Source organism: Protopterus annectens, chromosome 5.part0, assembly GCF_019279795.1.
Source record: "Protopterus annectens isolate FY-2018-M chromosome 5.part0, PAN1.0, whole genome shotgun sequence".
Classification (NCBI taxonomy): Eukaryota; Metazoa; Chordata; order Ceratodontiformes; family Protopteridae; genus Protopterus; species Protopterus annectens.
In genome coordinates this window covers 1,247,988,137-1,248,015,653 of record NC_056735.1, presented here as the reverse complement: position 1 = coordinate 1,248,015,653, position 27,517 = coordinate 1,247,988,137, and the positions used below count along the sequence as shown (strand labels likewise).

At 45.1% G+C, this 27,517-nt stretch overlaps 1 protein-coding gene across 4 annotated transcripts in view; it reads left to right on the top strand.

The window, feature by feature from the left end:
* BBX (BBX high mobility group box domain containing) overlaps positions 1-27,517 on the top strand; it is a 2,705,004-nt gene that overhangs the window by 307,980 nt on the left and 2,369,507 nt on the right. The gene's annotated exons all lie outside the window — the stretch shown is intronic.

The following is a 27,517-nucleotide window of genomic DNA, read 5'->3' as shown; positions in this document are numbered from 1 at the left end:
ACTGAATTGCCAACTACAAAAATTCTGCACAAGGACTTATCACAAACAAGCATGGAAAGTGGATGCTCTTTTTTTCAGCTGGAAAAACCTAAAAGTTTATGCCTTCCCTCCACTGCCTCTCATTTCAAAGGTACTCCTAAAAGCCAGACAAGAAAAAACACAGTTGATCCTGATTGCTCCAGACTGGCCACGCCAGCACTGGTACCCTATCTTTAGGAACTTGGCTCAAGGCCCACCATGGATTTTGCCTCAAATTCCACACCTTCTGACTCAACAAAACAATCCTATCCTGCACGGTCAGCTCAAAACCCTAAACCTGGCTGCATGGCAGATGCAATAGTAAAACAGACAACACCTCTCTCTAAAGCTGTTATGGATGTCATTCTGGAGGCCAGGAGGCCTAGCACCAGGAAAGCTTACTCAGAAAAATGGAAGAGATTCTGCGCCTGGAACCAGGCTCAAAGCCTTGACCCTCTTGTCCCAAACATTCCTCAGATTTTACAATACTTAACTAAGATGCTGGACAGAGGCCTATCCTTCTCATCAGTTAAGATCCACGCCTCTGCAATTTCAGCACATTAAAATGCGGATCCTCATTTATTCTCTCATCCCTTGCTAAAGCAGTACCTCAGAGGGGCTAAAAACATAAGACTGCCCCGGAGAGCACCAACACCAACTCGGGACCTCAATTTCATTTTGGAAAAACTGACCCTACCACCTTTTGAGCCAGCCAATACAGTCAATCTAAAATTTTTATCATGTAAAACAGCTCTGCTCCTGGCAGTAACTTCAGCACGAAGAGTCTCAGAGCTACAGGCATTAATGGCAGTGGAATCTTTTATAATTTTTCATCAGGACAGGGTATCTTTAAGAACAAACCCTACCTTTATGCCAAAGGTGGTATCTAGTGTGGATCTTAACCAAACCATCCATTTGCCAACTTTTTATCCAAACCCCCAAAATAAAGGGGAGAAACTTCTGCATTCTTTGGACATACACAGGCAGCTACGCTTCTACTTGGACAAAACAAAGGCTTTCTGGAAAACTGAGCAGCTGTTTGTAGCATATGCTGCAGGATCACAGGGCAAAGCTATCTCAAAGCAGACTATATCCAAATGGATAGGACACTGTATTCGGTACTGCTACACACAGCATGGAAAATCGGTCCCAAATAACATTAGGCCACATTCCACCAGGGCAACAGCCACTTCAACAGCCTTTCTGAGAGGAGTACCTACCAAGGAAATTTTGGAGGTGGCAACTTGGAGTTCAGTGCCCACCTTTACCAAGCATTACCACCTGCTTCTTTCCTCTAAATCCAGAACAGGATTTGCCACTGCAGTTCTGCAGGGCCTCATAGCTCTTTATAGACCAGCCACCCAACCTCAGCTTTGGGATTCTACCCAAGTGTAATGACTGCAGCAGTGTAACACGATGAACATAGTACAGTTTTGTACCTACCATAAATGTAGATGTTTGAGTGTTCCACTGCTGCGGTCCAGGTTACCCTCCTTCCATCCCCTCTGAACTAGTTGGGCTTATCTATACCTTTCTATCCTATACAACCTTTGGAGTGTATTTGCTGGTAACTGAGGGTATTGTTTTTATTGTATATTTTTGATTAGCAATATGTATTGCCTACCTACTTGGGGGCACCTGACATCTGGGGCAAGAAAAACTGAAGAAAATTGCGTCGGATGCATATTGTATACCCCTGCTGCACTGACGTCAGGGAAGAAGCGACAGCAACCGACGCCGGACCAAGACTTTGGAATTCGGGCCGACTGCGGGGACCGCCTGACGGCAGGATAACCCAAGTGTAATGACTGCAGCAGTGTGAACACTCGCACATCTACATTTATGGTAGGTACAAAACTGTACTTTCCATAGCCTTGCAGACCAGGCTCGTTAGGCTAATGGAGCGGTAGTTTCCGGTGTCTGTGGTGGCTCCTCCTTTGTGGAGTGGAATAACTGTCGCTTTGCGCCATTCAATGGGCACATAGCCTGAGGTGAGGCTATGATTGAACATGGTACTTAGGTGGGTGCCAGTTCATTCTGTAGTTCATGTAGAATACAGCCTGGGATGTCGTCAGGTCCCATGGATGCTGTGTTCTTGGCTTTGGATAGTGTGTTTTTTACCTGTGCAGCCATGATTACAGGAACTTTGCATTCTTCTGGTATGGAGATGGGCCCTTTAGGGGTTGACAGGGGGGTAAAGTTAGCACCGAACCAATCTGCCAGGATGTTGGCAATATCAGTTGGTTCTGTATATTTAGTGCCATTGTGCTGTAACTCTGAGCAGATCTGAGTGTTGCCATTGCGATTCTTGACATAGCTGTAGAATGCTTTGTGGTTGTCTTTAGAGTCAGTGGCGATTTTGTTTTCATGACTAGCTTTGGAGGATTTTGAGGGATCTCAGCTTCTTACTGAGGCTGACCAGGGAGTTTCTCCAATCATGGGATTAGGGAGTTTCTCCAATCATGGGATTTTACTCTTTTTTTGCAACAGTTTCTTTCTTCTGTTGTAGAGTTTGTTTATGGCAGGGGAACACCAGATTTGCTTCCTTTTTTTGGAGGATAGCATCTTGGTTCTGTTAGGGATTGCACGATCCATGCACTCATGTAAGTGCTTATAAAATGCATTTGTGCAGGATTCAGCAGTCGTACTTGTATTATCAGTCAGCGTGGGTGTCGTGAAGTTTGCCACTTCTGTCTTAAGAAACGTGAAGCTGGCTTTGGAGAAATGTTTTACTGTGGTTTCCCTAATGGGGGGTAGGGGAGGGATGTGGATGTCTAGGGTGATTAGCTTGTGGTCAGATCTGACCAACGAGGAATTGACCTTTGGTGTGGTGCACCGGTTGCCCATGTTGGTAATAACCAGGTCTAGGATATTGCTGCCCCTGGTGGGGGTGTGGATAAGTTTATCCATGGCATTGGAATTTATGAATTCCAGAAAACGTTGAGGACAAGAGTTGTACATGAGTAATTTTCCCAGTTAATGGTAGGGTAGTTGAAATCACCCATTATTAGGGTGTTAGGTTGTACCCTAATATTTTCCAGTGTATTAAGAAATGAGGAGTGGGAATCCTGGGGCATGGTGGGGGATCTGTAGCAAGCTACAATTTGGATTGCGGTCTTGCCCAGAGTTAGTTGCACTTGGATAATCTTGGATGCATATTGCTGAGCAACTAGCCTGGAGGTGTGGATATCCTTAATGAATATGGACACGCCTCCGCCTTTAGTGTTTCGGTCCAGGTTAGGTGGCCGAAAGGTGTGGTATGAATTATAGCCTGGTAATGCAGGGGTACTCTCTGAAGCCTTGAAGCAGGTCTCTGTCACTGCACAGATGTCGATGTTCTCCATTTTAAGAAGTGCCTCGAGTGAGTGCATTTTGAGGTTTAGACTTCTAGCATTGAGTAGCAATACCCTCAGATTCTTCTTGCCTGTACCTGTTAGGGTGGTGAATTTGTCATTTGAACCTTGCCTAAAAAAGGCCCTAAAGGGGTGGCTAGAGCCTTAGCCAATATCTGGAATCCCAAGGGCGACAGGTGCAGGCCATATCTGGCAAAGCATCGTGGTCTCTCGATCATGTCATCCCAGGCAGACAGAAACTGGATCCCCTTAGAATGACACCAGAAGCTTAGCCAATTGTTGAAGTAAATCATTTTGTCCTTGTACTGTGGTATCATTCTGGGTGATGGCAGGTTGTACTCGGGGCTAGGGTCATACCTGCCTTGTTTACAAGATCAGACAGCTCCTCCATGTCCTTTTTCATGTAGTCCAAGGAGGTATGTCTCAGGTCATTCACACCAACATGGACAATGACAGAGTCATATTTGTACTTGTTGTGGAGTGACCTGAGTGCATGCATTATGTGGCGGATCCTGGCACCCGACAGGCAGCTGACTAACTTTCTCCTTGTTTAGCCTGGTGAGTGGAACATCAGTGTGCCTGACTATATAGAGTCACCTATGACTAGAGTGTTGGGTACGTTGTTATGCCTTATGGGCTGTGGTTGAGTGGCACACTGAGTTTGTGGGCTATGTGTCATTTGGGTTGTGTTGAGGGGTGGAGGTTGCTTGTGTTTCTGCTTTGGAGGTCCCTGTTGCTTGGGCAGGTTTTTACTGAGAGCCTCAGCGAACGTAGGTGTGTGTTTTGTGTTTCTGTGTGTGTGTTTTGGTGGTGTAGGTTTTGAAGGGACTACGTGCTTAGTGTGGTGTGGTGCAAGTGTTTACCTTCTCCTCTTGACTGTCTAGTCCAGGCTTGGGTGAAGAGAGCTTTGCTTCCAGTTTGGCTATATAAGTGCATCTGTGCCTCTTACTGCCTGCAGTTTCCTTAATAGATAGCTGCACCTAATCAGTCTTTTAAATTTTATACATTATTCCCAAACCTGAGCCAGCAGCTGTAGTTTTAGTTGATCCCACTGTTGCCTAAGCACTTAGTTAATTTCAGTCCTATTTCTGATACGGATGGGAAAATTATTGATAGACAAGGGGTAAAAAGTGTATACGTCTGGAAATTTGATTTTCAAAATTTTGAATTGTCAGGCTCATTTGTTAAGTTGTGACAAATTGTGAAAATATGAGGAATGTTGTATCTGCAGTTTCTTCTTGTGAGGAAAAATCTGCCTTGGGTAATTTAAATGTCTTTTATTGCTCAGGTCACTACTCCTTGTTTGCAGTGTGTGTTTGATCGTCTTGATACTACTTCCAGGGCTATGGCCACTGGAGGTTTGCATGGTTGAATTTTCATAACCTCCCAGATTAAAAAAAAAAAGAGATTCTAAAGTCTCCTTTGGATAGAGATTGTGTTTGGCTGCTCTGTTGTAGAGGTGATCAGAAAAGTCCAGGGAATCTCTTAAGATTTTTCTGCCTTTTTCGAAATTGTCCAAGAGATTTTCTGTCTCCTCATCCAGTGTTGGCAAAAAAACAGATTAAACAGTCTCAACAAATTTCAGTTAAGCAGACGTTTAAGAAGAAATGGCAAGGGGGGGGGGGGGTTACAAAAAGAGGTCTCAAGCATCCTAAGACCAAGGACGGTCCACCAAGTCTGAACTTGATTATTCAATAGACCTTATGACCTTCTTCCACCCAGGCCCCTTTTTCATCCAGAAAAGTCTGACTCTCTCTTTTTCCTCTTTGGCAGCAGATTGTTTCAGACAAATTTGTGAAAATCACTCAAGGTTACCGATGGCAGTGGTAAGAAATTCCCCCTTTTCAGTGGGTCATTCCTCATCGTCCAGATCACTTCTGTTTCTACCAGTTCTTCATCACATGCTTCCGTGGGGAGTGATCGAATCAGTTCCTTCTTCCTAGTTTAGGAAGGGTTTTTATTTAAGGATGTTTCTTTTGCCAAAGAAAGAATTTACATGGAGACCAGTTCGGAGTCTTTCTAATCCTGTTTGTGATAGTGCCTACATTCAAAATGATGTCACTTCACAACCTGTTACCTCTTCTTCCTGACAAGTTTCCTGGTAACACTACACTAAAAAGATGCTTTTCATCACATCCCTATTCATCCGGACTTCAGGTGTTTCTAAAGGTTTTGAGTGTCTGGATCACATAGTCATTTCTTTGCCTTGTAGACCACTTCACTTAGTGTTTGCAAAGTGTGTAGTGTTGTAGCTCATTGCAGGCTACAGGGTATCAGCATTTTCTGTATTTAGACAACTTGCTTAGCTTTGCAAAGTCGCTTTCAAGGTGTCAGTCTCTGTCTTCGGTGAGAAATCTCTGAACAAGCTGGGATTCCAAGAGAACATTCAAAAGGCTTTCTTGACTCCCTCACACATAATTTTGTTCCTGTGATGTCAGCTAGACACCTCAGTTCAAAGAACTTTTCTTCCACAGGGGAAAAAAAGCATTGGCCTTTTTGTTTAGATTTATTTCTAAAGTTTTGCACTCAAACTTCTGTCACAGTGAAGGAATACCTCAGGATTTTGGGTCTAATGGCATTTATGATTCTCGTGATACCCTGGTAGACTCTACATGTGAAGGATAGAGTGGTATCTGAAATCTCTCTGGTCCCAGCATCAACATCATTTGTCTTTAAAATTCCCAGTGCTGGGGTTTCTCAGAAAAGAAATCTGTTGGTGAAGACAACAGATATCCTTGAATGCAGATTTTCTTCGTGTTTCACTGTTGCAGTCATTGCATTTGAGTAATCTGGCAGGTTGCCCTCAGTCGGCCTGAATATCAAAGTCTTGGGTCCCTCATCGGTTGCTGTCTCCTCTTCCATGATGTCAGGTTGTCAGGGGTATAAAACATGCGACCGACACCATTTTCTTCAGTCTTTCTTGCCACGCGGTGCCCGAAGCAGAAGCAGTTTCACAAAAAACACAAAGAAAAGGACAGAGACAGACCGTCGGTCCAAAACTGACGACGAAGCTTCTCCTAAGCCAGTCGCCAGTTCACCGGTACTCAGTGAGGTGCTTTCGCAGCCCCTGATACCTGCTACTTTCGAGTCGCATGCCTCTACCGAGACCCATGTGGAGTCTGGCATGCCGCGAGATTCTCAAAATATTGTACCCACGGATGTCTCTCCCTCGGATGGGTCCGGAGCCGCTGAGCATGCACCGGCTTCTGAGGGTGTTTTCAGGCCTCAGCATTTCTATATAAAACCACCAGCTTCAAAAACAAAGGCAACTTCTAAGGCTAAAAAACCGAAGCATGAGGCACGTGCTCAGGCCTCTATGCCCAAAAAACAGATTATCAAAATGGCTGAAGACTTAATTACCTTGATCAGGGGTTCCCATCCCCCCTCCCTGATGAGAAGCCTAGGCAAGACACTGATTATGAATCTTAAGATCAGGTTTCTATTTCTTCTGACTCCTCTTCTGATCAAGAATTTTCTATACCACCCTATGTGTATTCAGATGCAGAGGAATCCATCCCATCTGCATCTCCTCCTGAAGATTATTCTTTAGTAGAAACCTTGCATACTTTGAGGAAACATTTTCATTGGGAGAGTCAGGATTTCTCAGAATCAAAAAAGAGGCTTAGTGATTTCCTTCTTCCTCAGCATAGGCCTTTGGCCATAACTCCTGTATTAGACATTGTTGATGATGTGTTTTCGGAATCGAGCATGGCTCCAGATTCCCTACCTCCGGCTTCTAGTAAGCCAGACAGATATTACAGGGTTCCTGACTCCCACAAATCTTTATTCAAAAATCCTGCTGCTGACCCTGAAACTATCTCACAGGGTGTAAAGGCCTCAACAACTAAGAATCCTTCCTCCTCTGATAGAGATTCCAGGGTGCTGGATAGATGGGGAGAGAAGGTTTATACCTCTACAACTTTGGCAATTAGGGCCTTAAACTGCCAGTTTCATATGCTTAAATATCAACAGCATGTTATGGGATTATTGAAAAGAAAATGATGTTGATTTCTGAATGTATGGAAAGTAAAGAATTACAGGAATTATTGCATGCAGCGGAACAGGTTGGAAAGCATACTTTGCAATTTGGTTTTGATTCCTTGGACGCCTCCTGCAGGGCCGCAGTTACTGGATCTGTGATTAGAAGGCATGCCTGGCTCAAGGAGCAAAATCTGCCTGATCATGTTAAAGCTAAATTTTTGGATGCACCTTTACAGCATGATACTCTGTTTGGTAATAAGGCAGAAGAGGTTTTAAAGAAAATGGAAGACAAAACTAAGTCTATGCAAACTGTAAAAGACTTCTTATAAGTGCAGCCACCAAGATTCAGTAGATACTGGCCTACAAAAAAATTGGTCTTTTCCTGTGTCCGACAGCCTCACGGGGCAAATCCAGGCGCTCAAAAGGCTCTAGATACCAATCACAGGGTTCTTACAGGTCAAAGCAGTGGGGGGTGCCTCTACCTTCAAACCTGGAGGAAACGAAGCACAAACATTACAGTAAACAGTCTCAATGACTTCCCTCTGCCATCACCAAGCACTTAACTTTTGGCAGCCCCCTTAGGGGGAAAATTAGCACTTCATGCTCAAAATTGGCAATTAATAACCCAGGACAAGTGGGTATTAAACATAGTATCTCAGGGATACAGATTTCATTTCCATACCTTGCCAATTCCAAACAGTTGGCCAGATCTGCCACAAAATCAATGGGCAGAGGCACAGAAACAAGCTACATCCCTCACGGATATGGGGGCTATTCAACCAGTACCAAAACAGGAAAAAGGCAAGGGTTTTACTCAAGACTGTTCCTGGTACCCAGAAAAGACAATGCCTGGCGCCCAATACTGGATTTATTGATTTTGAACACATTCTTGGACATCCCAAAATTCAAAATGCTGACTTTGCAATAGCTTCTACCCATGCTGGGCAAGAACGTTTGGCTAGTGACTGTAGACTTGAGGCATACCTGCATATCCCAATAAGGGAGTCGTGCAGAAGATACCTCCGCTTCAAGGCTGGTTTTATGCATTACCAATTCTCTGCACTGCCCTTTGGCTTATCTACTGCGCCCAGGGTCTTTACAAAGTGTCTGGCACCAGTAATTGCATTTTGCAGACAAAGAAGCATACAAATCTGTCCTTAATTGGACGACTGTCTCATTCAAGCAGAAAACAAGGACATTCTTCAACATCTAGCGTTTGTAAAAAGGCTTCTAACATGCCTAGGGTACGCAATAAATGAGAAGAAATCACAACTGGTACCCTCTCAAAAGATTACATTCCTGGGTGCAAGCTTGAATACAACTGCCCAGATGGTTTACCTTACACCAGACAAACAAAGGCAACTGACTATTTACTTCAAACAAATGGCAACAAAAACCCAGTTATCCACAAGACAAATTCTGCAGGCTTTGGGGTTCATGGCATCCTGCATTCTACTAATTCCATATGCAAGACTGCATATGAGGAAACTAGTGGTATCTAAAAAGTTTATGGAGTCAACATTGTCACAGTCTGGAAACAATGATTCCTCTCATTCCCTGCCTACAACAGGAGTTTCTTTGGTGGGCAGAGACATGTCACCTGAACATTGGACTGTCTTTCACTCTACCCCCTGCCACTCAAACCCTAACTACAGACGCATCAGACTATGCTTGGGGGGCCCACCTGGTGGGGAGATGCATTCAGGGCATATGGAGCTCAAAACAAATGCATCTGCATATCAACCAGAAAGAGATGTTAGCTGTTCAGAATGCCCTGACAGCCTTCAAGGACTTACTTCATCCAAGACAACTGCTGATAAAGACAAACAACACCACGGTTATGTGGTACATAAACAAGCAGGGGGGTACACATTCCTACCCCCTTTGCAGACTAACCATGGCATTGTGGGACACAGCCTTGACTTACCAAGTACATCTTCAAGCTCAGTTCCTGCCAGGAAAACAATATACTATGGCAGACAACCTAAGCAGAAATCTTATGGACCCTCACGAATGGAAACTGGATCCACAAGTCTTCAGCATGATAACAGAGGAAATGGGGGGGGGGGGGAGTCCGGACATAGATCTATTTGCCTCTCCCCAGAATTATCAACTGGAAATTCTGCACAAGGACTTATCACAGACAAGCATGGAAAGTGGATGCCCTGTCCTTAAGTTGGAAAAACCTATCAGTCTACGCCTTTCCTCCTCTGCCTCTTCTGCCCATAGTCTTACTAAAGGTCAGACAGGAAAAAACAAAAATGATCCTAATTGCCCCGGACTGGCCTCAGCAGCACTGGTACCCAATTCTAAGGAATATGTCTCAACTCCCTCCTTGGTACTTACCTCAAGTACCTCATCTACTGTCTCAGCAGAACAATCAAATTCTGCACAATCAGCTCCAAACTCTGAACCTGGTAGCATGGCTGATCATGTAATTATTCAAACAACACCTCTCAGTAAATTTGTAAGGCCTAGTACTAGAAAATCTCATGCTGATAAATGGAAAAGGGACGGACACAGCAAAGCCAATTATTCCTCAGATTTTACAATACTTGACTGAGATGCTTGACAAGGGCCTGTCTTTTTCATCAATAAAAATCCATGCCTCTGCCATCTCGGCTCATTACAACACAGAGCCTCTCATCTTTTCTCATCCTCTGCTAAAACAGTATCTTAGAGGGGCCAAAAATTTAAGGCCTCCCAGAAGATCACCAACTCCTGCATGGGACCTCAATTTTGTGTTGGGAAAAGCTCACCCTGTCTCCATTTGAACCAGCAGCTACTGCGGATATAAGTTTTTTTATCTTGGAAAACAGCTTTCCTTCTGGCAATCACTTCAGCAAGAAGGGTTCAGAACTAAAGGCCCACATGGCCCTGGAGCCTTTTATTACATTTTACCCAGACAGTGTGTCCCTCAGGACCAATCCTTCCTTTATGCCTAAGGTGGTATCCAGTGTGCCTCTTAACCAAACTATTCACCTGCCAACTTTTTACCCAAATCCGCAGAACAAGGGGGAGCGGATTCTGCATTCCTTGGATGTACACGGACAGCTAAGATTCTACTTAAACAGGACCAAATCTCTAAGAAAGTGTGAGCAGCTACTGGTGGCATTTGCTGCAGGATCAGAGGGGAAGGCTATTTCAAAGTGGATAAGCCACTGCATTCATTTCTGCTATTTGCATCATGGTAAAATGGTGCCCAAGGGAATCGGGTCACATTCCACCAGAGCTGCATCTACCTCGGCAGGTTTTCTCAGAGGGGTGCCAACCAAAGACATTCTAGAAGCTGCTACTTGGAGCTCTGTTCATACTTTTACAAAGCATTATCATGTGCCTCTCTTCTCTAAGTCCAGGCTAGGCTTTGCCACTGCAGTATTCAGGGCGTTATAGCCACTCCTAATGCTATTTAGTTCCAGCCTCCCATCCATTTGCAGGTGCCGGTCAGCCGACTCCTGAAATTTTCGTTTTCGAGTTCAGAACCAAAGTCTTCAACTAAACTAAGTACCCTGTTGGGTAAACTTTTTCTTGCTCCTTACCGATGTCAGTAAAAGTTAATTATTGCATTACTTGTGGAAAGCAAATACCTCATAAAGATTTTCATTTGTACTTTATTCCTTGCGTAGGCCCTGACCACGACGTACCTTGCTGTCGGTTTTGTGCTTTATTTAATCAGCGCACTATCCGTAGTCTGTATATTTTTGCCACTAAATATTTTGGTTCTTGGTTTACTTATCCAGAATTGTCGGTTAGCCATCCGACTACCGGGATTCTGAAAAAATGCAAAGATAAAGACAGACAGGCCGCTGAAGTCCAAAACTGCCGACAACGCTTCTAAGCCAGTCGCCAGTTCGCTGGTACTCAGTGAGGCGCTTTCACAGCCCCTGATACCCGCTACTTCTGATTCGCAGGTCTCTACTGAAACCCATTCGGAGTCTGGTATGCCGCAAGATGCTTCAACTATGGAACCCATGGATGTCTCTACCTTGGATGGGTCCGGAGCCACTGTGCAGGCACTGGCTTCTGAGAGTGTATTCATGCCTACAGACTTGCATGTTAAACAGACGCCTCCTTCTTTACTTAGGCCTAAATCTTGATCCATGCCTAAAAACTGACGCCCAGGCCACATGCTCAGGCCTCTATGCCTAAAAAACAAATGATAATAATGGCTGAAGATCTAATGACTCTAATCAGGGGTAGCCAACCCCCCCTTCTAAGAGGCCTAGGACTGAAGTTGATTATGAATCTTCTGATCAGGATTCTGGATTTGCCCTTACTACTTATGAAGATTCTGATGCAGAGGACTCCATTCCCTCTGCTTCCTCTCCTGAGGATTTTTCTTTTGGGGAAACCTTACATACTCTAAGGGAGCATTTCCACTGGGAAAGCTTCCTCCTCCTACCTCAGCATAGGCCTTTAGCTATTCCTCCTGTACTAGACATTGTTGATGATACTTTTTCGGAAATCTAGTTTGGCCCCTGATTCCCTGCCTCCTGCTCCCAGAAAACCTGACAGATACTACAGGGTCCCAGAGTCCACAAGTTCCTTTTTAAAAATCCTATTGCAGATCCAGGGACCATTTCACAGGAGCCCAAGGGCATTAAGGCTTCTACTGCTAAAAATCCTACCCCTTCTGATAGAGACTCCAGGGCACAGGATAGTTCAGGTAAGAAGGTTTACACTTCTACAACCTTGGCCATTAGGGCTTTAAACTGCCAGTTTCATATGTTAGTGTCAGCAACATGATATTGGACTGCTTAAACATTAAATGATGTTGATTCCTGACTGTGTGGAAAATAAAGAATTACAGGATTTAATGCATTCTGCTGAACAAGTTGGAAAACGTACTTTGCAATGTGGTTTTGATTTATTAGAGGCCTCTTGCAGGGCTGCTGTTACTGGGTCTGTGCTCAGATGATATGCTTGGCTTAAGGAGCAATCTTTGCCTGATCATGTTAAAGCTAAATTTTTGGATGCGCCTTTAAATCAGGACTGCCTGTTTGGCAACAAGGCTGAGGAAGTTCTTAAGATGGAAGATGAAGCTAAATTTATGCAAACTGTTAAAAGATATTTTACAAGTTCAGCCTCCTAGATTTAATAGGCAGTGGCCCTCTAAGAATTGGTCCTTTCCAGCCCCTTCCCGGTCTTCTCAAGCCAAACCCAGACACAGCAAAACCCCAGTTTTCAGTCCCAGGGAGGACACAGAACTAAGCAGTGGGGGGGCCTCCACTTCCAAATCTGGGAATAATAAGACTCCCCCCTATGGTAAACTGTCTCAATGACTTCCTTTTAAATTTTCTATGCACTTATCAACTGACTGCCCCTTTGGGGGGGAAGATTGCTCTTCATGCAAAGAATTGGGAACTCGTTACCCAGGACAAATGAGTTTTAAATATAGTGTCCCAGGGATACAGATTTCACTTCCACACATTGCCAACACCAAGCAGATGGCCGGACCTACCCCCATATCAATGGGCAGAGGCCCAAAAACAAGTGCTTTCTCTCTTAAGCATGGGGGCTATTCAGCTGGTACCAGGAGAGGAAAAGGGATAAGGTTTCTACTCGAGACTTTTCCTGGTACCCAGAAAAGACAATTCATGGCATCCTATCCTGGACCTGTCTACTCTAAACACCTTTTTGGAGATTCCAAAATTCAAGATGCTGACTCTTCATCAATTACTTCCTATGCTAGACAAAGATGCCTGGCTGGCAACACTAGATTTAAAAGAAGCATACCTGCGCATCCCAATCAGGGAATCTTGCAGAAGATTCCTACGCTTCAAAGCAGGCTACACGCACCATCAGTTCTCTGCACTGCCGTTGTGCCCAGGGTATTCACAAAGTGCCAAGCTCCAGTTATTGCATTTTGCAGGCAAATAAATATTCAGATATACCCATACCTGGACGATTATCTAATTTAGGCAGAAAGCCAGGACATACTTTTAAATCATCTGACCTTTGTACAAAGGGTTCTAACTTGACTGGAGTACACCATAAACGAAAAGAAATCACACCTGGTACCCTATCAGCAAATTATATTTCTGGGAGCAAGCTTGAATACAACTTCCCAGATGGCTTACCTCACGCCAGAAAACAAATTCATTTGACAACCTACTTCAAACAAGTGGCCACAAAAACCCTGCTATCTGCAAGATAAATACTGTAAGCCTTGGGGTTCATGGCCTCCTGCATTCTTCTAATTCCATATGCAAGACTGCATATGAGGAAACTACAGTGGTATCTAAAAAGCCTATGGTGTCAACATTCTCAAGACTTGGAAACAATGATTCCTATCATACCTTGCCTACATCTAGAGTTCCTTTGATGGGCAGAGGCCTGCCACCAAAACAAGGGACTACCTTTCACAATACCCCCTGCTGCCCAAACCCTAACAACAGAAGCATCAGACTATGCATGGGGGGGGGGCTCACCTGGCAGGGAAGTGGGGCTCACCTGGCAGGGAAGTGCATTCAGGGCAAATGGAACCTAAGTCAAATGCACCTGCATGTCAATCAAAAAGAAATGTTAGCTGTACAGAATGCTCTGACAGCCTTCAAGGACCACATTCTTCCAGGACAACTAATGGTAAAGATGAACAACACCACTGCTATGTGGTACATAAACAAGCAGGTGGGTACACATTCTTACCCCCTCTGCAGACTAGCCATGGCATTGTGGAACACATCCTTGAGCTACCAAGTGCACCTACAAGCTCAATTCCTGCCAGGAAAATTAAATGCACTGGCAGACGAACTAAGCAGAAACCTCATGGACCCACACGAGTGGAAACTGGAACCAAGGATTTTCAACATGTTGACAAGCAAATGGGGGGAGCCCCGATATAGACCTGTTTGCCTTTCCCCAGAACTACCAATTGGACAAAATTTGCACAAGGACTCCCCACAAACAAGCCTGGAAAGTGGGTGTTCTGTCCTTCAGCTGGAAAAACCTATCAGTCTATGCCTTCCCCCCTCTGTCTCTGCTCTCCAAAGTACTACTAAAAATCAAACAGGACAAACCAAGGATGATTTTGATTGCTCCAGACTGACCATGCCAACACTAGTACCCCCTCCTGCCAGTGTGCCATGGTTATCTCCATGGCACCTGCCTCAGACTCCTTCCCTGCTGTCTCAGCAGGAGAACTAGATTCTGCACCCTCAGCTTCCAACACTGAACCTTGCAGCCTGGCTAATTACTTAATCTCTCCTTTACCATCCCTCAGCAAACCTGTGATGGATATCATTTAAGAGGCAAGGAGGCCTAGTACTAGAAATTCTTATGCTGAAAAATGGAAAAGATTCTGTGCCTGGAGCCAATCTCAAGGGATGAGCACAGCAGCACACAATTTACCTCAGATTTTACAATACTTAACTGAGATGCTTCACAAGGGCATGTCTTTTTTCCTCCATTAAAATCCACGCCTCAGCCATTTCAGCTCATTATAACACAGAACCTCCCCTCTTCTCTCATCCACTGCTCAAGCAGTTCCTCAGAGGAGCCAAAATTTTGAGACCACCCAGGAGAGCTCCAACCCCAGCCTGGGACCTTTACTTTGTCTTGGAGAAACTCACTCTACCTCCTTTGGAGCCAGCTGCTACTGCAGGCTTAAAATTTCTTTCTTGGAAAACAGCTTTCCTTTTAGCAATTACTTCAGCTAGAAGGGTATCTGAGTTACAGGCCCTTATGGCAGTGGAGCCTTTCATCTTTCATGCGGACAGGGTGTCGCTCAGAACCAGTCCATCCTTTATGCCCAAGGTGATATCCAGTGTGGCTCTTAATCAGTCCATTCATTTGCCAACCTTCTTTCCCAATCCACAGAATAAAGGGGAACGGATACTGCATTCATTAGATTTGTACAGACAACTTAGATTCTACTTGGACAGGACTAAACCTCAAAGGAAATCTGAACAACTGCTGGTGGCATTTGCTGCAGGGGCAGAGGGGAAGGCTATTTCAAAGCAAACCATTTCTAAATGGATATGCCATTGCATTCATTTCTGCTATAAGCACCATGGAAAACCTATCCCCCAGCAGGTCAGACCTCACTCCACCAGGGCTGCATCTACCTCTACAGCCTTTCTCAGAGGCGTCTCTACCAGGGACATCCTAGAAGCTGCTACCTGGAGTTCCGTACATACTTTCACCAAGCATTATCATTTGCCAATTTTCTCTAAATCCTGAGCTGGTTTTGCCACTGCAGTCTTGCAGGGCCTTATAGCTGGCCCTAATGCTGTATGAATTCCTCCTCCCCAACCTTAGCTTTGGGAATCTTCCCAAATGTAATGACTGCTGCAGTGAAACACAAAGAACATAGTACAGTTGTGTACACTTACCATAAATGTAGATGTTCGAGCGTATTCACTTTTGCAGTCCTGGTTACCCTCCCTCCAGCCCCCCCCCCAACTTCTTTTGGCTATACCTCTACTTTCCTTTACTATGCTTAAAAGCCTTTTTGGTATATTTGCTTTTTTGTTGGAGGGTATATATTTGTGCTTTTATATTTAATTGCTTCCCATTTGGGGGGCACCTGACATCTGGGGCAAGAAAAACTGATGTAATGGCGTCAGCTGCATGTTTTATACCCCTGACGACCTGACGTCATGGAAGAAGGCACAGCGACCGACACGGGACCCAAGACTTTGTTAATCAGGCCGACTGAGGGCTACCTGCAAGTAGATAACCCAAATATAATGACTGCAACAGTGAATTCACTCGAACATTTACATTTATGGTAAGTGTACACAACTGCACTTTTCTCAACTGGAATTAATGGTTTACCGAAAATTTGTAATACAAGTAGTGATGTGTATGGTTTCTTGATTGCTTTGCTCAATAAAAGAAATGCATGGTACCTAAAAATACTACATTCTGAAAGCCAGATGGAATGTTACTTTAAAGGACATAATTTCTGGTCTTCAAACAAACAGAAGACTTGTGTATTAAATCAACGAGCAAGGGGAACCATGTTGCACCCCCTTTGCATACTAGCCATGTTAGGTTGGGATATGGCTTCATTCACTGAGCAGTTTCACTAAGCAGGCATCCTACATTCTGGCAAAGTAAAGTTGTGTAGCAGACAAACTGAGCAGAGCAGACACTGGCAAACATGGAAACTGAGTAAATTAATCATTCCCCACGATGTAATGGAGATACTTTAGTGAGTGGTAGAGGGTAGGAGTAAGTTGAGTTATTCCCTAGGGACCCATTTGTATGAATATCAAAAAAACTGAAAAAAGTTGTACATAGCAAGGAGTCCAGACTTTAGCTTTGCATCTTTGTGTATAACTTTGAGTAAGAAGTTACATCAGTGTAGACTAAAATTGTCCTAGAATGCATTTGTCAACATCCTGTATCGAGAAGCAAAGCTTGGTTAAACTAGGGGCACTTAAAATGTAATCTGATGATGATCTTCGTGTTTCACTGTTGCAATCATCACCTGTGGGTTATCCCTGCTGTCATAGCCCTCGGCCGGCCTGAATACCAGAGTCATGGTTTTCTGCGTCTGTCGCTTGCTGTCTGACGTCAGGTCATCAGTGCTGTAAAGGAAGGCAGCCGGCACCATTACATCAGTCTTTCTTGCCATGGAACCCGTAGCAGAAGCAGTTTGCAACTGTGCCGGTCAGTCGCTACCAGAGTTTGAATTGCAGCTTAAAATGTCTAAAACTAAGTACCCTGTTGGGGATCCTTTTTTCTTGCACTAACCGATGCCCGAAAAAGTTAACAGTTGTCTTGCCTATGGAAAGCAAATACCACATCAAGATTTCCATTCATACTGCATCAGTTGTTTAGGCCCAGACCACGACATCCCCAGTTGCCGGTTCTGTGCCCTCTTTAACACGAGAACCATTCGTCTTAGAGGTCTGATTGTAGTCGAAATGGCATCCGTCAGCAAACAGTCCATAGACATTACAAAGAAACGTAAGGATAAAGATGGAGACAGACCACACAAGACTAAGCCTTCAGATGACTGTACTGCTAAGCAGGTCGTCAGTTCTCTGGAATTCAGTGAGGCGCCTTCGCAGCCCCTGATGCCCGATTCACTATCTTCACAGGCCTTTACTGAGACCCTTTCGGAGTCTGGTATGCCGCAGAAATCATCTTTGTCTTCTGAGCCTTTGGTTGTCTCTGCCTTGGTTGGGTCCGGAGCCGCGACACAGGCACCGACTGCCGAGGAGGTCTTTTGCACTACTGAATCTAGACAAAAGCAGACGTCTTCTCTGACTGCTGTTTCTCTCAGACCAATGGATGCTCTTAGGCCTAGAGGCAAGGCCACTCCTAGGAAAGCTACCTCTAGCCACCATTTTACTCCTGCTCCACCTCCCCAAGCTCAAATGCTCAAAATGATAGAGGATCTTATCACCCTTATCAGGGGTAGTCAGGCCACAACTTCTAAAAGGAAAAGGGATCTTTCTCCAGAAATACTGGCAGAACAGGATTCTGAGGAATCTGATTATTCAGTTTTTGAAGAGGAACAACTACCTCTGACTGCTTATGATGATTCAGATGCAGAGGAATCCATTCATTCTGCCTCCCACCAGAAGATCCTTCCTTTGGGGAAGCCCTTCACATCCTCAGCATTTCTACTGGGATTCCCAGGAGTTCCCTCAGTCTAAGAAAAGACTAAGAGAGTTTCTAGAGCTGGACCAGCACAGACTCTTGGCCATCCCCCCTATCTTAGAGGTGGTTGATGGTGTCTTTCATGAATCCAGCTTAACTCCTGATGCTCTACCACCTGCTCCCAGAAAACCTGACCGGTATTACAGAGTACCGGATTCTCACAAATACCCGTACAGAAATCCTGCTGCAGACCTGGAAGTCTTTACACAGGGACCTAAAGGAGCTTAGGCTACTTCTAAAAAGAACCCTATTCCTTCTGACAAGGATTGCAGAGCTATGGACATATGGGGTAAAAACGTATACACCTCTGCAACCTTAGCTATCAGAGTACTCAACTGTCAGTGACACATGTTAAATTTTCAACAACACTTTGGAACTATTAAAACAAAAGATTTGTACCTTTCCTTACTGTGCCAATTCAAAATAGTTAGATTTACTACACTCTACTTGTCAAGTGGCTAAACACACTCTACACTGTGGATATGACGCCCTAGAAGCCTCAAGCAGAGCAGCAGTGTCAGGATCTGTCATTAGGAAACATGCATGTTTGAAGGAGCAACCTCTCCCTGATTGTCAAATCGATAAAGACGACTTGTTTGGAGTAAAAGCAGAAGTGCTTAAAAAGATGGAAGAAAAAGCAAAATCTATGCAGACAGTAAAAGATTTCCTTCAGGTACAACCTCCTAGGTCTGCAGGAATTTTCCCTCAAAACACCGTTCCTTTCCTCCACCTAGCAGGCAGGGGCAAGGTAAGCCCCGCAGGGACAGACCACCCAGACTCCTATCCCAGAGTCAGCAGAGAACCAAATCGTGGACTACTTACTCCCCAAAGGCAGGGAGTTCTAAGCCATCCCTCTAGGGTAAAAATCCCTCAATGACTCTCTTCCCCTTCAGCATTCTTTTCATTCACCAACTACTAGAAGGAAGGCTCTCCCTCTGCTTAAAAAATGGCTTTCTGCAGCCAGAAACCATTGGGTCTTAAAGATCTTTTTTCAGGGATACAAATTCTCCTACTAACTACCATTTCCAAGAGGGTAGCCTTACCTCAATATCACTGGGCAGAGGCACTGAAACATGTCCAAGCTTACTTATCCCTAGGGGCAGAAGAACAGGTCCCCTCAGATCAATCAATCAGGCAAAGGCTATTATTTCACTCTATTCCTTGCTCCTAGGATAGAGGGTACTTGGTGCCCCTCCCTGGATCTACCTTTCTGAACAACTTCCTGGCGGCCACCAAATTCAAAATGCTAACTTTGGAACAGCTGCTGCCTAAGCTGACAAAAAAATGCATGGTTAGTTACCCTACCCCTACAAGATGCCTTAGCCCCGACCATAGCCTTTGGCGGACAGAAAAACATACAAATTTACCCTTATCTGGACAACTTCCTCATTCAGGTAGATGGCAAAGAATAGCTCCTCAAGGACCCCCTGTTGGTCAAAATCCTCCAAACCCCCTCAGGCAAAACACCCTCCAGGAAGATCATTTTCTTGGGAGCACTGCTGCACACAGCAGCCAAAACGGCCTTCCTATCCCCAGAAAACCAGAGATTCCTGCAGCTGTATTTCACCCAGGTGGCTTCCAGAAGTCCCTGCAAGCCTCAAGGTATGTGACATCTTGCCTTCTAATTTCTCTGGCCAGACCTCTCATGAGAACTTCATGGGTACCTGAAGAACCTTTGGAGTCAGCACTCTACCTCCAGAGACCTCTCAACCTCTGACCCCCTTTATAGGGGCCAAGTTTCTCTGATGGGCAGAGGCCTCTGCCCTGAACACGGGTCTTTCCTTCAACCTCTGCCCAGCGGGCAGACCATCACCACCGACCCCTCAGGCATAGCTTGGGGTGCTCACCTAGTAGGTAGGTGCACCTAAGGTCTTTGGGATGCCCGGCACCCTCCCTTACACATCTACCAGAAGGAAATGATTGCAGTACAAAAGGCTATGACATCCTTCAAACCCCATCTCAAGCCAGGGGTTCTTACCAAAACAGACAACACCGCAGTAATGTGGTGCATCAAATAATAGGGAGGGACCCAATCTTACCCTCTGTGCAGGCTAGCCATGAACCTCAGGCTGGCAGCTTCTTCCATGGAACTACACCTGATAGCACAATACCCACCAGGGGTCAACCACATCCTGGTAGACCACTTAAGCAGAAACTTCCTGGACCCTAACGAATAGCAGCTATACAGAAAAATCCTTTTACAAATCACCCGGGAGTGGCGGTCTCCAGAGCTGGATCTCCTTGCTTCGCATCCCAACCAGCAGTGGAAATGATTCTGTACCAGGGAGTATCACCACCTAGCGTGGAAGGTGGATGTCGTGACCCCCCACCTCCTGAACACACTCTGTGTATGCATTCCCACCTCTACCTCTTATCCGCAAGGTACTGGTCAGATTAAGGGATGAGAGGAAAAAGGTCATCCTCATTGCTCCAGATTGGCCCAGACAACATCGGTACCCCTTACTGGGCATCCTGACCTTACAGCCTCTCTGCCAGCTTCCCCTGATCTTAGACCTCTTAACTCTGGGGGGGGGGGGGGTGCTGCACCCAGACTTGCAGGGTCTCAAACTATTAGCATGGCAAATACTCAAAAGGCAGATAAGAAGCCCCTGTTAAGCAAAAGGTCCTAGACATTATCACAGGCTAGATGGCCCAGCACCAGAAAATCTTATGCAGGAAAATGGAAAAGATTCTGCTCCTGGAGAGCCAGTCCAGAGGGGGCAGTACCTCACTACCATCCATCCCTCTTATCCTGAACTACCTAGCGGGGCTACTTAATACTGGCCTCTCCTCCTCCATTTAAATCCGCGCATCATCCATTCAGCTCATTTTGATACAGAACAGCCCCTGATGTTCTTCGTGTTCCCCTGGCAGGGTAGCCCTTTGCCAGTCTGAAAACCAGAGGCTTAGTATTTCTGCATCGGTTGCTGTAGCTTGAGGACTGACGTCAGGTTGTCAGTAGTATAAAGTAAGGCAGCCGACGCCATTACATTAGTCTTCATTACCGTGGAGCCCGAAGCAGACGCAGTTCACACGAGTGCCGGTCGGTCACTACCTATGTTTTCGTCTCCGAATTGAAGATGTTCTTCATGTTTCACTGTTGCAGTTATTTCACTTGGGTTATCCTGCTGGCAGGCTACCCTCAGTCGGCCTGAATTCCAAAGTCTAGGTCCAGTGTTGGTTGCTTTCGCCTCTTCCCTGACGTCAGTGCGCCAGGGGTATAAAAGATGCAGCCGATGCCATTTTCCTTAGTCTCTTCTTTCTGTGCGGTGCCCGAAGCAGAAGCAGTTCGAAAGTGCCGGTCGGCCGACTCCTGCGATTTTCGTGTTCGAAATTCAGATCAGAAGTCTTCATTAAAAGCGAAGTACCCCGTTGGGGAAACTTTTTTCTTGCTCCAGACCGATGTCAGAAAAAGTTAATAATTGTATTTCTTGTGGGAAGCAACTACCTCAAGGATTTTCATTCTTACTGTATTCCTTGCCTAGGCCCTGACCACGATGTTGCTTGTTGTCGGTTTTGTGCTAGATTTAACCAGCACACTATAAAGCACCGGTACGATTTTGCTTTTCACTATTTTGGCAGAAGATTTAATTACACGATGCCGTCAGATAGCCAACCGGCTACCGCAGTTAACAAGAAACGCAAAGAAAAAGAAAAGGACAGGCATCCGAGGTCTAAAACAGACGATGAGGCTTCTTCTAAGCCAGTCGCCGGTTCGCTGGCTCTCAGTGAGGTGCTTTCGCAGCCCCTGACGCCCTCTACTTTGGACCTGCAGGCCGCTACTGACTCCCACGTGTAGTCGCCTAGGCCACTGGAAGCTCAAGGTATTGGACCTTCGGAAACTATTCCTTCAGATGGGTCCAGAGCCGCTGAGCAGGCATCTGCTTCTGAGGGTGTTTTCAGACCTACTCAATTGTACAAAAGTGGTTCCAGTTACAAAGGCAAAGACTAAAGCACCCTTAAAGACAAAGAAACAAGTACAACAGCCTCAAGGTCAGGCCTCCATGCCCAAAAAACAGATGCTCAAGATGGCCGAAGACTTACTACTTTGATCAGGGGTTCCCATCCCCCTCCTGATTAGAGGCCTAGGCAAGAGACAGAATATGAATCTTCAGATCAGGTTTCCATTTCTTCAGATTCCTCTTCTGATCAGGAATACTCTCTTCCTCCCTATGAGGATTCTGATGCTGAAGAATCTATCCCTTCAGCCTCTCCTCCTGAGGATTACTCTTTTGGGGAAACCTTGCATACCATGAGGGAACATTTCCACTGGGAGAGCCAAGATTATTCTGAATCTAAGAAAAGGCTCCGGGACTTTCTTTTACTCCCACAACACAAGCCCGTAGCTATTCTGCCTGCGTTAGACATTGTAGATGATGTATTTTCAGAGTCCAGTCTGACCCCTGACTCATTACCTCCAGCTCTTGTTAAGCCGGACAGGTACTACAGGGTGCCTGACTCTCATAAATTCCTTTTCAAGAACCCTGCTGCTGACCCAGAAACTATTTCTCAGGGTCCCAAAGGGGTCAGGGCATCCACTGCAATAAAAATGGATTCTAGGGTATTAGACAAATGGGGAAAGAAGATTTACACCTCTGCTACCTTGGCTATAAGGGCTTTAAATTGTCAAATATCAGCAGTATATTGTGTCACTGCTTAAACGGAAATGTTGATAACTTCTGAAGGTTCAGAAAACAAATGCAGGATTTATTGCATGCAGCTGAGCAAGTTGGAAAGCATACTTTGCAATGTGGTTTTGATTCTTTGGAGGCCTCCTGTAGGGCCACTGTCACGGGTTCTGTCATTAGGAGGCATGCTTGGTTAAAGAAACAAAATTTACCAGATCATGTTAAAGCAAAATTATTAGATGCTCCATTACAACATGATACTTTATTTGGTGTTAAAGCAGAAGAGATGTTAAAGAAAATGGAGGACAAAGCTAAATCTATGCAAACAGTCAACTATTTCTTACAGGTACAGCCTCCAAGATTTAGCAGACATTGGCCTACAAAGAATTGGTCCTTTCCAGTGTTAGACAGACCACAAAGGGGCAGATACAGATGCCCAAGAGGCAGATCCCAGCCCCAAGGTTCATACAGGTCTAAACAATGGGGTGCTTCTACCTCCAAAAGTGGAGAAGACAAATCACAGCCTTAAAAGACAGTCCCAATGACTTCCCCCTGCCTACGCCAAGCACTTATCTTCTGGCAGCACCTTTAGGGGGAAACTAGCACTTTCTTCTCAAAATTGGCACATAACCCAGGACAAATGGGTTTTAGACATAGTGTCACAGGGCTACAAGTTTCACTTTCATACCCTGCCAAGGGCAAATGGTTGGCCAGACCTACCAAAAAAACAGAGGCACAAAAACAAGTCTCATCCCTCATGGACATGAGGGCCTTTCAACAAGTACCAGAACAAGAGCAGGGACAAGGGTTTTATTCAACACTGTTCTTGGTACCCAGAAAGGACAAAGCCTGGAGACCAATACTGGACCTATCTATTCTAAACACATACCTGGATATACTAAAATTCAAAATGTTGACCTTACAACAGCTTCTGCCCATGCGCTTGGCTTGTGACTTTAGACCTAAAAGAGGCATACCTGCATGTCCCAGTCAGACATACATAAAGAAGATACCTCAGATTCAAAGCTGGCTCAATGCACTATCAATTCTCTGCACTGCCCTTTGGCTTATCTACTGCGCCCAGGGTCTTCACAAAGTGCCTGGCACCAGTAATTGCATTCTGCAGACAAAGAGGAATACAAATATATCCTTACTTGGAAGACTGCCTCATTCAAGCAGAGAACAAGGACTACTACCATGCCTAGGGTACACAGTCAACAAACAAAAATCAGAACTAGTACCCTCTCAAGAGATAATATTCCTGGGTGCAAGCTTAAGTACAACTGCCCAGATGACTTGTCTCATGCCAGACAAACAAAGGAAACGGACTACCTACTTCAAACTGTTGGCAACAAAGGCCCAGTTATCTGCAAGAAAAATTCTGCAGGCTTTGGGCTTCATGGCATCCTGCATTTTACTAATTCCATATGCAAGACTGCATATGAGGAAACTTCAATGGTACCTAAAAAGTGTTTGGACTCAGCATTGCCACAGCCTGGAAACAATAATTACTCTCATTCCCTGACTGCAACAGGAGTTTCGATGGTGGGCAAAGGCCTGTCACCAGAACAAGGGACAGCCATTCACCTTACCCCCAGCCAGGCAAACCTTGACAATGGATGCATCAGATTATGCCTGGGGGGCACACATGGCAGGAAGATGTATTCAAGGCACATGGTCCACCAATCAAATGCATCTACATATCAATCAAAAAGATATGCTAGCTGTTCAGAATGCCCTGACAGCCCTCAAGGACCTACTTATCCGGGACAACTACTGATAAAGACAGACAATACCATGGTCATGTGGTATATAAACAAGCAGGGAAGCACTCTTACCCCCTCTGCAGACTAGCCATGACTTTGTGGGACACAACATTGACTTACCAAGTACATCTGCAGGCACAATTCCTGCCATGAAAGATAAATACTCTGGCAGACGAACTAAGCAGAAACCTCATGGATCCCCATGAGTGGAAATTGGATCCACAAGTCTTCAACATGATAACAAGGAAATGGGGATGCCCAGACATAGACCTATTTGCCTCTCATCACAAATGCCAACTAAAGAGATTCTGCACAAGGACTTATCACAGACAAGCATGGAAAGTGAATGCCCCATCTTTCAACTGGAAAAACTTAACAGCATATGCCTTTCCTCCACTGCCTCTCCTCCCCAAGGTACTCCTAAAGATCAGATAAGAGAAGCCAAAAATGATACTGATTGCTCCAGACTGGCCCCGCCAGTACTGGTATCCAATCCTAAGGAACTTGTCTCAATACCCAGCCTGGACCTTGCCTCAAATACCTCACCTACTGTCCCAACAAAACCACCAGATCCTGCACAGCCAACTCAAGACCTTAAATCTGGCAGCATGGCTGATAATGTAGTCATACAAAACGCACCTTTCACTAAAGCGGTGATGGATGTCATTTTGGAGGCCAGGAGGCCTAGTACTAGAAAATCTTACGCTGGAAAATGGAAGAGATTCTGTGCCTGGAACCAGGCACAAGGAATTGACACAGCAGTACCAAATATTCCAAGATTTCGCAATACTTAACTGAGATGCTGTACAAAGGCCTATCCTTTTCATCAATTAAAATTTATGCCTCTGCCATTTCGGCTCATTACAATACAGAGCCACCAATCTTTTCTCATCCCTTGTTAAGGCAATACCTCAGAGGAGCCAAAAACTTAAGGCCTCCAAGGAGATCACCAATACCTGCATGGGACCTCAATTATGTTTTGGAAAAACTCACTGTGCCCCCTTTTGAGCCAGCTGCTACAGCTGATATAAAGTTTTTATCTTGGAAAACAGTTCTGCTCCTAGCAATAACCTCAGCAAGACGAGTCAGAGCTACAGACACTCATGGCTGTGGAACCTTTTATAATTTTTTTATCCAGACAGGGTTTCTCTGAGGACAAACCTGACATTTATGCCTAAGGTAGTGTCCAATGTGGCCCTTAACCAAACTATTCATCTGCCTACTTTTTATCCAAACCCACAGAATAAGGGGAGAGAATTCTGCATTCTTTGGACATACACAGACAGCTATGCTTCTACTTGAACAGAACCAAAGCTTTCAGAAAGACTGAGCAACTACTAGTGGCATATGCTGCAGGATCACAAGGAAAGGCCATCTCAAAGCAGACTATTTCAAAGTGGATAGGCCACTGCATTCGTTTTTGCTATTCACAACATGGCAAGCCAGTGCCTAAGGGCATTAGGTCACATTCTACCAGAGCAGCAGCCACTTCAGTAGCCTTCCTCAGGGGAGTACCAACCAAAGACATTTTAGAGGTTGCCACCTGGAGTTCAGTGCACACCTTTACAAAGCACTATCATTTACCACTCTACTCTAAATCCAGGGCAGGCTTTGCCACTGCAGTTCTGCAGGGCCTCATAGCCGCTCCTAATGCTATTTAGCTCCAGCCTCCCAACCATAGCTTTGGGATTCAACCCAAGTGTAATGACTGCAACAGTGAAACACGAAGAACATAGTACAGTTGTGTACACTTACCATAAATGTAGATGTTCGAGTGTATTCACTGTTGCAGTCCAGGTTACCCACCCACCATTCCCCATCTCTTTGCTGGAACTTATCTACACTTCTCTAATCTATACAACCTATGTGATGTATTTGCTTGTAGATGAAGGTATTATATTTTTTGGTGCATGCATGTGTTGTTGGCATATTTTTAGCCTACCCTTTTGGGGGCACCTGACATCTGGGGCAAGAAAAGCTAAAGAAAATGGCGTTGTCTGCATCTTTTATACCCCTGGCGCACTGACGTCAGGGAAGAGGCGACAGCAACCGTCGCCGGACCTAGACTTTGGAATTCAGGCCAACTGAGGGGTAGTCTGCCAGCAGGATAACCCAAGTGAAATGACTGCAACAGTGAATACACTCGAACATCTACATTTATGGTAAGTGTACACAACTGTACTTTTGTCTTCTAAAGATAAGTACCCCATCGGGGATCCTTTTTTCTTGCACTAACCAATGTCAGAAATAGTTATCGTCTCACCTGTGGAAAGCAAATACCTCACCAAGACTTCCACTCTTACTGCGTCAGATGTTTAGACACAGACCACGACGTCCACCGTTGTCGCTTCTGTGCTTTGTTCAGCGCCATAACTGTCTGTCATCAGGCCCTTATTGTAGCCAGATACTTTTGTTTACAGTCTTCGAATTCCGATATGGTTTCTGTAAGCCATCCAACAGCAGATCTTCCGAAAAAATGTAAAGATAAAGACAAGACAGACTGCACAGGTCCAAACCTACCGACACAGCTTCTGTTAAGCTAGTGTCAGTCCTCCGGTACTCAGTGAGGTGCTTTCGCAGCCTTGATGCCCACTTCTATTGATTTGCAAGCCACTACCGAGACCCTTTCAGTGTCCAGTATGCCGCAGAACTCTTTGACTAAGGATCCTGTGGTCATCTCTAACTTGGATGGGTCCGGAGCCGCTGAGCAGGCACCGGCTTCCGAGGAAGTCCTTTGCACTACCGAATCTCGACAAAAACTGTTTCTTTTGTGACTAGCGTTATTTAAAAAACAACAGAGTTTCTTAGGCCCAGGGTTCGAACCACACCCAAGAAACAGATGACCCACTCTCAGGCACCTGCTACCTTGCCTCAGTCTCAAATGCTTAAAATGGCAGAAGACGTTATCTTGCTGATCAGGAGAAGCCAAGCTACCCCCTCAAAAAGGGAAAGAGATCAGTCCCCTGTAGTTTTTTCTGAACAAGATTCAGATAAATCTGATGCATCTGACTATGAAGACATGCAACCACTCTCCACTTACGAGGATTCTGATGTAGAGGACTCCTTTCCTTCAGCCTCTCACCCAGAGGATTTTTCTTTGTGGAAATCCTGCATACTTTAAGGGAGCATTTCCAATGGGAAAGTCAAGACTACC